Genomic DNA, 9,620 nt, shown 5'->3' with positions numbered 1-9,620 from the left:
AATGATGTGATTGACATGACCCATTCCATTAGCTTAGCGCCCGATCATTTAATATGTTGCTATTGCTTTCTTCATGACTTATACATGTTCCTATGACTATGAGATTATGCAACTCCTGTTTGCCGGAGGAACACTTTGTGTGCTACCAAATGTCATAACGTAACTGGGTGATTATAAAGGAGCTCTACAGGTGTCTCCAAAGGTACATGTTGGGTTGGCGTATTTCGAGATTAGGATTTGTCACTTCGATTGTCGGAGAGGTATCTCTAGGCCTTCTCGGTAATGCACATCACATAAGCCTTGCAAGCATTGCAACTAATGAGTTAGTTGCGAGATGATGTATTACGAAACGAGTAAAGAGACTTGCCGGTAACGAGATTGAACTAGGTATTGAGATACCGACGATCAAATCTCGGGCAAGTAACATACCGATGACAAAGGGAACAACGTATGTTGTTATGAGGTCTGACCGATAAAGATCTTCGTAGAATATGTAGGAGCCAATATGAGCATCCAGGTTCCGCTATTGGTTATTGACCGGAGAAGTGTCTCGGTCATGTCTACATTGTTCTCGAACCCGTAGGGTCCGCACGCTTAAGGTTTCGATGACAGTTATATTATGAGTTTATGAGTTTTGATGTACCGAAGGAGTTCGGAGTCCCGGATGAGATCGGGGACATGACAAGGAGTCTCGAAATGGTCGAGACGTAAAAATCGATATATTGGACGACTATATTCGGACATCGGAAAGGTTCCGAGTGATTCGAGTATTTTTCGGAGTACCGGAGAGTTACGGGAATTCGCGGGGGAATATATGGGCCTTATTGGGATTTAGGGGAAAGAGATAGGAGAGGTTGGGCGCCCCCCCCCCCAAGGCCTACTCCGAATTGGACTAGGGTGAAGGGCTGCGCCCCCTCCTTCCTTCTCTTCTCTTTTCCCTTGCCTTGACTCCTACTCCTACTACATGGAAGGACTCCTAGTTGGACTAGGAAAGGGGGAATCCTACTCCCGGTGGGAGTAGGACTCCCCTAGGGCGCGCCATAGAGAGGGCCGGCCCTCCCCTCCTCCACTCCTTTATATACGGGTGCAGGGGGCACCCCATAGACACACAAGTTGATCCACGTGATCATATTCTTAGCCGTGTGCGGTGCCCCCTTCCACTATAATCCTCGATAATATTGTAGCGGTGCTTAGGCGAAGCCCTGCGACGGTAGTACATCAAGACCGTCGTCACGCCGTCGTGCTGACGGAACTCTTCCCCGACACTTTGCTGGATCGGAGTCCGGGGATCGTAATCGAGCTGAACGCGTGCTAAAACTCGGAGGTGCCGTAGTTTCGGTGCTTGATCGGTCGGGCCGTGAAGACGTACGACTACATCAACCGCGTTGTGCTAACGCTTCCGCTGTCGGTCTACAAGGGTACGTAGATCACACTCTCCCCTCTCGTTGCTATGCATCACCATGATCTTGCGTGTGCGTAGGAATTTTTTGAAATTACTACGTTCCCCAACAGTGGCATTCGAGCCTAGGTTTTATGTGTTGATGTTATATGCACGAGTAGAACACAAGTGAGTTGTGGGCGATATAAGTCATACTGCTTACCAGCATGTCATACTTTGGTTCGGCGGTATTGTTGGATGAAGCGGCCCGGACCGACATTACGCGTACGCTTACGCGAGACTGGTTCTACCGACGTGCTTTGCACACAGGTGGCTGGCGGGTGTCAGTTTCTCCAACTTTAGTTGAACCGAGTGTGGCTACGCCCGGTCCTTGCGAAGGTTAAAACATCACCAACTTGACAAACTATCATTGTGGTTTTGATGCGTAGGTAAGATTGGTTCTTGCTAAGCCCGTAGCAGCCACGTAAAACTTGGAACAACAAAGTAGAGGACGTCTAACTTGTTTTTGCAGGGCATGTTGTGATGTGATATGGTCAAGACGTGATGAGATATAAGTTGTTGTATGAGATGATCATGTTTTGTTGAAGTTATCGGCAACTGGCAAAAGCCTTATGGTTATCTCTCTATTACATAAGATGCAAGCGCCAAATAATTGCTTTACTTTATTGCTATACGATAGCAATAGTTGCAAGAGTAATTGTTGGTGAGACAACCATGTGACGACACATTGATATAGATCAAGATGATGGAGATCATGGTGTCATGCCGGTGGCGGTAGAGATCATGACAGTACTTTGGAGATGGTGATCAAAGGCGCAAGATGATGATGGCCATATCATGTCACATATTTTGATTGCATATGATGTTTATCTTTTTATACATCTTATTTTGCTTAGTTTGATGGTAGCATTTTAAGATGATCTCTCACTAATTATCAAGAAGTGTTCTCCCTGAGTATGCACCGTTGCAATAGTTCTTCGTGCTGAGACACCACGTGATGATCGGGTGTGATAGGCTCTACGTTCAAATACAACGGGTGCAAAACAGTTGCACACGCAGAATACTCAGGTTATACTTGACGAGCCAAGCATATACAGATATGGCCTCGGAACATGGAGACCGAAAGGTCGAGCGTGAATCATATAGTAGATATGATCAACATAGTGATGTTCACCAATGAAACTGCTCCATCTCACGTGATGATCAGACATGGTTTAGTTGATTTGGATCACGTGATCACTTAGAGGATTAGAGGGATGTCTATCTAAATGGGAGTTCTTAAGTAATATGATTAATTGAACTTAAATTTATCATGAACTTAGTCCTGTTAGTATTTTGCAAATTATGTTGTAGATCAATAGCTCGCGTTGTTGCTTCCCTATGTTTATTTTGATATGTTCCTAGAGAAAATTGTGTTGAAAAATGTTAGTAGCAATGATGCGGATTGGATCCGTGATCTGAGGTTTATCTTCATTGCTGCACAGAAGAATTATGTCCTTGATGCACCGCTAGGTGACGGGCCTATTGCAGGAGTAGATGCAGACGTTATGAACGTTTGGCTAGCTCAATATGATGACTACTTGATAGTTTAGTGCACCATGCTTAATAGCTTAGAATCGGGACTTCAAAGACGTTTTGAACGTCATGGACCATATGAGATGTTCCAGGAGTTGAAGTTAATATTTCAAGCAAATACCCGAGTTGAGAGATATGAAGTCTCCAACAAGTTCTATAGCTAAAAGATGGAGGAGAATCGCTCAACTAGTGAGCATGTGCTCAGATTGTCTGGGTACTACAATCGCTTGAATCAAGTGGGAGTTAATCTTCCAGATAAAATAGTGATTGACAGAATTCTCTAGTCACCATCACCAAGTTAGTAGAACTTCGTGATGAACTATAATATGCAAGGGATGACAAAAGTAATTCCCAAGCTCTTCGTGATGCTGAAATCGACGAAGGTAGAAATCAAGAAAAACATCAAGTGTTGATGGTTAACAAGACCACTAGTTTCAAGAAAAGGGCAAAGGGAAGAAGGGGAACTTCAAGAAGAACGGCAAGCAAGTTGCTGCTCAAGTGAAGAAGCCCAAGTCTGGTCCTAAGCCTGAGACTAAGTGCTTCTACTGCAAAGGGACTGGTCAGTAGAAGCGGAACTACCCCAAGTGATTGGCGGATAAGAAGGATGGCAAAGTGAACATAAATATATTTGATATACATCTTATTGATGTGTACTTTACTAGTGTTTATAGCAACCCCTCAGTATTTGATACTAGTTCAGTTGCTAAGATTAGTAACTCGAAACGGGAGTTGCAGAATAAACAGAGACTAGTTAAGGGTGAAGTGACGATGTGTGTTGGAACTGGTTCCAAGATTGATATAATCATCATCGCACACTCCCTATAATTTCGGGATTAGTGTTGAACCTAAATAAGTGTTATTTGGTGTTTGCATTGAGCATGAATATGATTTGATCATGTTTATTGTAATACGGTTATTCATTTAAGTAAGAGAATAAATTGTTGTTCTGTTTACATGAATAAAACCTTATATGGTTACACACCCAATGAAAATAGTTCGTTGGATCTCGATCGTAGTGATACACATAATCATAATATTGAAACCAAAAGATGCAAAGTTAATAATGATGGTGCAACTTATTTGTGGCACTGCCGTTTAGGTCATATTGGTGTAAAGCGCATGAAGAAACTCCATGCTGATGGGCTTTTGGAATCACTTGATTATGAATCAGTTGATGCTTGCGAACCATGCCTCATGGGCAAGATGACTAAGACTCCGTTCTTCGGAACAATGGAGCGAGCAACAGATTTATTGGAAATCATACATAATGATGTATGTGATCCCATGAATATTGAGGCTCGCGACAGGTATCATTATTTTCTGATCTTCACATATGATTTGAGCGGATATGACTATATCTACTTGATGAAACATAAGTCTGAAACATTTGAAAAGTTTAAAGAATTTCAGAGTGAAGTGAAAAATCATTGTAACAAGAAAATAAAGTTTCTACGATCTGATCGTAGAGAAGAGTATTTGAGTTACGAGTTTGGCCTTCAGTTAAAAACAATGTGAAATAGTTTCACTACTCACGCCACCTGGCACACCACAATGTAATGGTGTGTCTGAACGTCATAACCGTACTTTATTAGATATGGTGCGATCTATGATGTCTCGTACCGATCTACCACTATCGTTTTGGGGTTATGCATTAGAGACAGCTGCATTCACGTTAAATAGGGCACCATCTAAATCCGTTGAAACGACACCGTATGAGCTATGGTTTGGCAAGAAACCTAAGCCGTCGTTTCTTAAAGTTTGAGGTTGCAATGCTTATGTGAAAAAGTTTCAACCTGATAAGCTCAAACCCAAATCGGAGAAGTGCGTCTTCATAGGATACCCAAAAGAAAATGTTGGGTACACCTTCTATCACAGATCCGAAGGCAAGATATTCGTTGCTTTGAATGGATCCTTTCTAGAGAAGGAATTTCTCTCGAAGAAGTGAGTGGGAGGAAAGTAGAACTTGATGAGGTAACTGTACCTGCTCCCTTATTGGAAAGTAGTTCATCACAGAGATCTATTCCTGTGACTACTAGACCGATTAGTGAGGAAGCTAATGATGATGATCATGTAACTTCAGATCAAGTTACTACCGAACCTCGTAGGTAAAACCAGAGTGAGATCCGCACCAGAGTGGTACGGTAAACCAGTTCTGGAGGTCATGTTACTTGACCATGACGAGCCTACGAACTATGAGGAAGCGATGATGAGCCCAGATTCCGCGAAATGGCTTGAGGCCATGAAATCTGAGATGAGATCCATGTATGAGAACAAAGTATGGACTTTGATTGACTTGCCCAATGATCGGCGAGCCATTGAGATTAAATGGATCTTCAAGAGGAAGACAGACGCTGATAGTAGTGTTACTATCTACAAAGCTAGAATTTTCGCAAAAAGGTTTTCGACAAGTTCAAGGTGTTGACTACGATGAGAGTTTCTCACTCGTATCTATGCTTAAGTCTGTCCGAATCATGTTAGCAATTGCCGCATTTTATGAAAATCCGGCAAATGGATAAACAAAACTGCATTCCTTAATGGATTTATTAAAGAAGAGTTGTATATGATACAACCAGAAGGTTTTGTCAATCTTAAAGGTGCTAACAAAATGTGCAAGCTCCAGCGATCCATCTATGGACTGGTGCAAGCATCTCGGAGTTGGAATTTGCACTTTGATGAGATGATCAAAGCATATAGTTTTATACAGACTTGCGGTGAAGTCTGTATTTACAAGAAAGTGAGTGGGAGCACTACAACATTTCTGATAAGTATATGTGAATGACATATTGTTGATCGGAAATAATGTAAAATTATTCTGCAAAGCATAGAGTATTTTGAAAGAAGTTTTTCAAAGAAAGACCTCGGTGAAGCTGCTTACATATTAAGCATCAAGATCTATAGAGATAGATCAAGATGCTTGATAAGTTTTTTTTTCAATGAGTACATACCTTGACAATATTTTGAAGTAGTTCAAAATTGGAACGGTCAAAGAAAGAGTTCTTGGCTGTGTTACAAGGTGTGAAATTGAGTAAGACTCAAAGCCCGACCACGGCAGAAGATATAAAGAGAATGAAAGTCATTCCCTATGCCTCAGCCATAGGTTCTATAAAGTATGCCATGCTGTGTACCAGATCTATTGTATACCCTATACTGTGTTAAGCAAGGGAGTACAATAGTGATCTAAGAGTAGATCACTGGACATCGGTCAAAATTATCCTTAGTGGAATAAGGATATGTTTCTCGATTATGGAGGTGACAAAAGGTTCGTCGTAAAAAGTTACGTCGATGCAAGTTTTGACATAGATCTGGATGACTCTAAGTCTCGATCTAGATACATATTGAAAGTGGGAGCAATTAGCTAGAGTAGCTCCGTGCAGAGCATTGTAGACATAGAATTCGCAAAATACTTACGGATCTGTATGTGACAGACCCGTTGACTAAAATTATCTCACAAGCAAAACATGATCACACCTTAGTACTCTTTGGGTGTTAATCACATAAATGATGTGAACTAGATTACTGACTCTAGTAAACCCTTTGAGTGTTGGTCACATGACGATGTGAACTATGGGTGTTAACCACATGGTGATATGAACTATTGATATTAAATCACATGGCGATGTGATCTAGATTATTGACTCTAGTGCAAGTGGGAGACTGAAGGAAATATGCCCTAGAGGCAATAATAAAGTTATTATTTATTTCCTTATTTCATGATAAATGTTTATTATTCATGCTAAAATTGTATTAATCGGAAACATAATACATGTGTGAATACATAGACAAACAAAGTGTCACTAGTATGCCTCTACTTGACTAGCTCGTTAACCAAAGATGGTTATGTTTCCTAACCATAGACATGTGTTGTCATTTGATTAATGGGATCACATCATTAGGAGAATGATGTGATTGACATGACCCATTCCATTAGCTTAGCACCCGATCGTTTAGTATGTTGCTATTGCTTTCTTCATGACTTATACATGTTCCTATGACTATGAGATTATGCAACTCCCGTTTGCCGGAGGAACACTTTGTGTGCTACCAAACGTCACAACGTAACTGGCTGATTATAAAGGAGCTCTACAGGTGTCTCCAAAGGTACATGTTGGGTTGACGTATTTCGAGATTAGGATTTGTCACTCCGATTGTCGGAGAGGTATCTCTGGGCCCTCTCGGTAATGCACATCACATAAGCCTTGCAAGCATTGCAACTAATGAGTTAGTTGCGAGATGATGTATTACGAAATGAGTAAAGAGACTTGCCGGTAACGAGATTGAACTAGGTATTGAGATACCGATGATCAAATCTCGGGCAAGTAACATACCGATGACAAAGGGAACAACGTATGTTGTTATGCGGTCTAACCGATAAAGATCTTCGTAGAATATGTTGGAGCCAATATGAGCATCCAGGTTCCGCTATTGGTTATTGCGGAGAAGTGTCTCGGTCATGTCTACATTGTTCTCGAACCCGTAGGGTCCGCACGCTTAAGGTTTCGATGACAGTTATATTATGAGTTTATGAGTTTTGATGTACCGAAGGAGTTCGGAGTCCCAGATGAGATCGGGGACATGCCGAGGAGTCTCGAAATGATCGAGACGTAAAAATCGATATATTGGACGACTATATTCGGACATCGGAAAGGTTCCAAGTGATTCGAGTATTTTTCGGAGTACCGGAGAGTTACGGGAATTCGCCGGGGAGTATATGGGCCTTATTGGGCTTTAGGGGAAAGAGATAGGAGAGGTTGGGCGCCCCCCCAAGGCCTACTCCGAATTGGACTAGGGGGAAGGGCTGCGCCCCCTCCTTCCTTCTCTTCTCTTTTCCCTTGCCTTGACTCCTACTCCTACTACATGGAAGGACTCCTAGTTGGACTAGGAAAGGGGGAATCCTACTCCCGGTGGGAGTAGGACTCCCCTAGGGCGCGCCATAGAGAGGGCCGGCCCTCCCCTCCTCCACTCCTTTATATACGGGTGCAGGGGGCACCCCATAGACACACAAGTTGATCCACGTGATCATATTCTTAGCCGTGTGCGGTGCCCCCTTCCACTATAATCCTCGATAATATTGTAGCGGTGCTTAGGCGAAGCCCTGCGACGGTAGTACATCAAAATCGTCATCACGCCGTCGTGCTGACAGAACTCTTCCCCGACACTTTGCTGGATCGGAGTCCGGGGATCGTCATCGAGCTGAACGTGTGCTAAAACTCGGAGGTGCCGTAGTTTCGGTGCTTGATCGGTCGGGCCGTGAAGACGTACGACTACATCAACCGCGTTGTGCTAACGCTTCCGCGTTGTGCTAACGCTTCCGCGTTGTGCTATGCATCACCATGATCTTGCGTGTGCGTAGGAAATTTTTGAAATTACTACGTTCCCCAAAACTAGTGACACTTAGCACTTGCTTCCTGACGTTTCCTCCGGTGTGTTTGACAGGATAGAGACCTCCTCTACCCCTGCCTCGAAGAAGGACCCTCCTCGTTTCCAGATCCTTTACAAGGAAAAATGAGGGTGAATTTCAACAAAGGTATCATTATCAATGGCAAGTTTACTTGCAGAAATCAGATTTTTTTTGTGGCCTCCGGAACATGAAGGACATCATTCAAAAGAAGATCATGATGAGGGGTTGAAATAGTTGTATGACCAATGTGATCGATAGTCATACCTGATCCATTTGCGGTGTGGATTTGTTCGCCGCCGGTGTACCTCTCCCGGACGGTCAGCTTCTCCAAGTCGCTGGTGATATGGTCAGTGGCTCCGCTGTCCATATACCAGTTCGTGTCCACGCCGTACTGGGGAGCCGCCGCCACGTTCACCGAGCGCTCTTCCCCTCCTTGATAGGAGGAGTCGTAGCGCTTCCAGCACTTCCATGCTGGATGCCCGAGCTTGCCGCACATCTGACAAGCAACCTTGGCAGCGGGATTGTTGTTGTAGTTCCCGCCGCCACCACCATTGTTGCCCCCCATGTTGCCGCGGTTCGGCTGCTTCTTGAAGGTGCCGCGGCCGCGGTCACCGCGGCCGCCGCCGCCACCGCCTTGTCTGGGGAAGTTGTGGCCGCGGTCACCACCGCCGCCGCCGTTGCTGTTGTTCTGCTTGTTGGAGCGTCCGCGGGAGGCCGCGTTTGCAGAGGACTGGGAGGACCCGCCACGCAGATTCATACGTGTCTCAAAGCTCAAAAGCTGCGAGTACAGCTCGGGGACGGTCACCGGCTCGACCCGAGAGCAAATGGCAGAAACCACGGGGTCGAACTCCTCATCGAGTCCAGCAAGGATATGAGACACAACATCCTCCTCATCTACTTTCTTTCCTGAAGCAACAAGTTCATCACATAAAGATCTAATCTTACCAACATATTCAGTGATGTTGGAGTTGCCCTTCTGAAGATTCGCCAGTGCAATTCTGACGTTGACGGTGCGGGCGCGGGTGTGCGAGGCCAGCATCCCCTACACCGTGTTCCAGAGCTCGACGGCGGTGTGGCAGGTTGCCACTTGGATGGCCATCTCGCGCGGCAGGGAGGACAACAGGTAGGAGAACACCTGCTGATCCTTTGCGTACCACGCGGAGAACTCCAGGTTGGGTGCCTTCAACTTGGTCTTGCCATCGTCGGAGGTGACTTCAACGTTCAGAGGGGGCACTACCTGGTCAATGT

The 9,620-nt window shown here is 44.4% G+C and overlaps 1 pseudogene; it reads right to left on the bottom strand.

Annotated features, from left to right (window-relative positions):
• Window positions 1-9,134: 9,134 nt before the first annotated feature.
• LOC125511813 (small nucleolar RNA Z247) lies at window positions 9,135-9,273 on the bottom strand (annotated as a pseudogene).
• Between the last annotated feature and the right edge of the window lie 347 nt (window positions 9,274-9,620).

Source organism: Triticum urartu, chromosome 5A, assembly GCF_056163025.1.
Source record: "Triticum urartu cultivar PI428250 chromosome 5A, HENAU_Tu73, whole genome shotgun sequence".
Taxonomy (NCBI): domain Eukaryota; kingdom Viridiplantae; phylum Streptophyta; class Magnoliopsida; order Poales; family Poaceae; genus Triticum; species Triticum urartu.
Note: the sequence above shows the minus strand (reverse complement) of the source record. Positions and strands in the feature narration are given on the sequence as shown.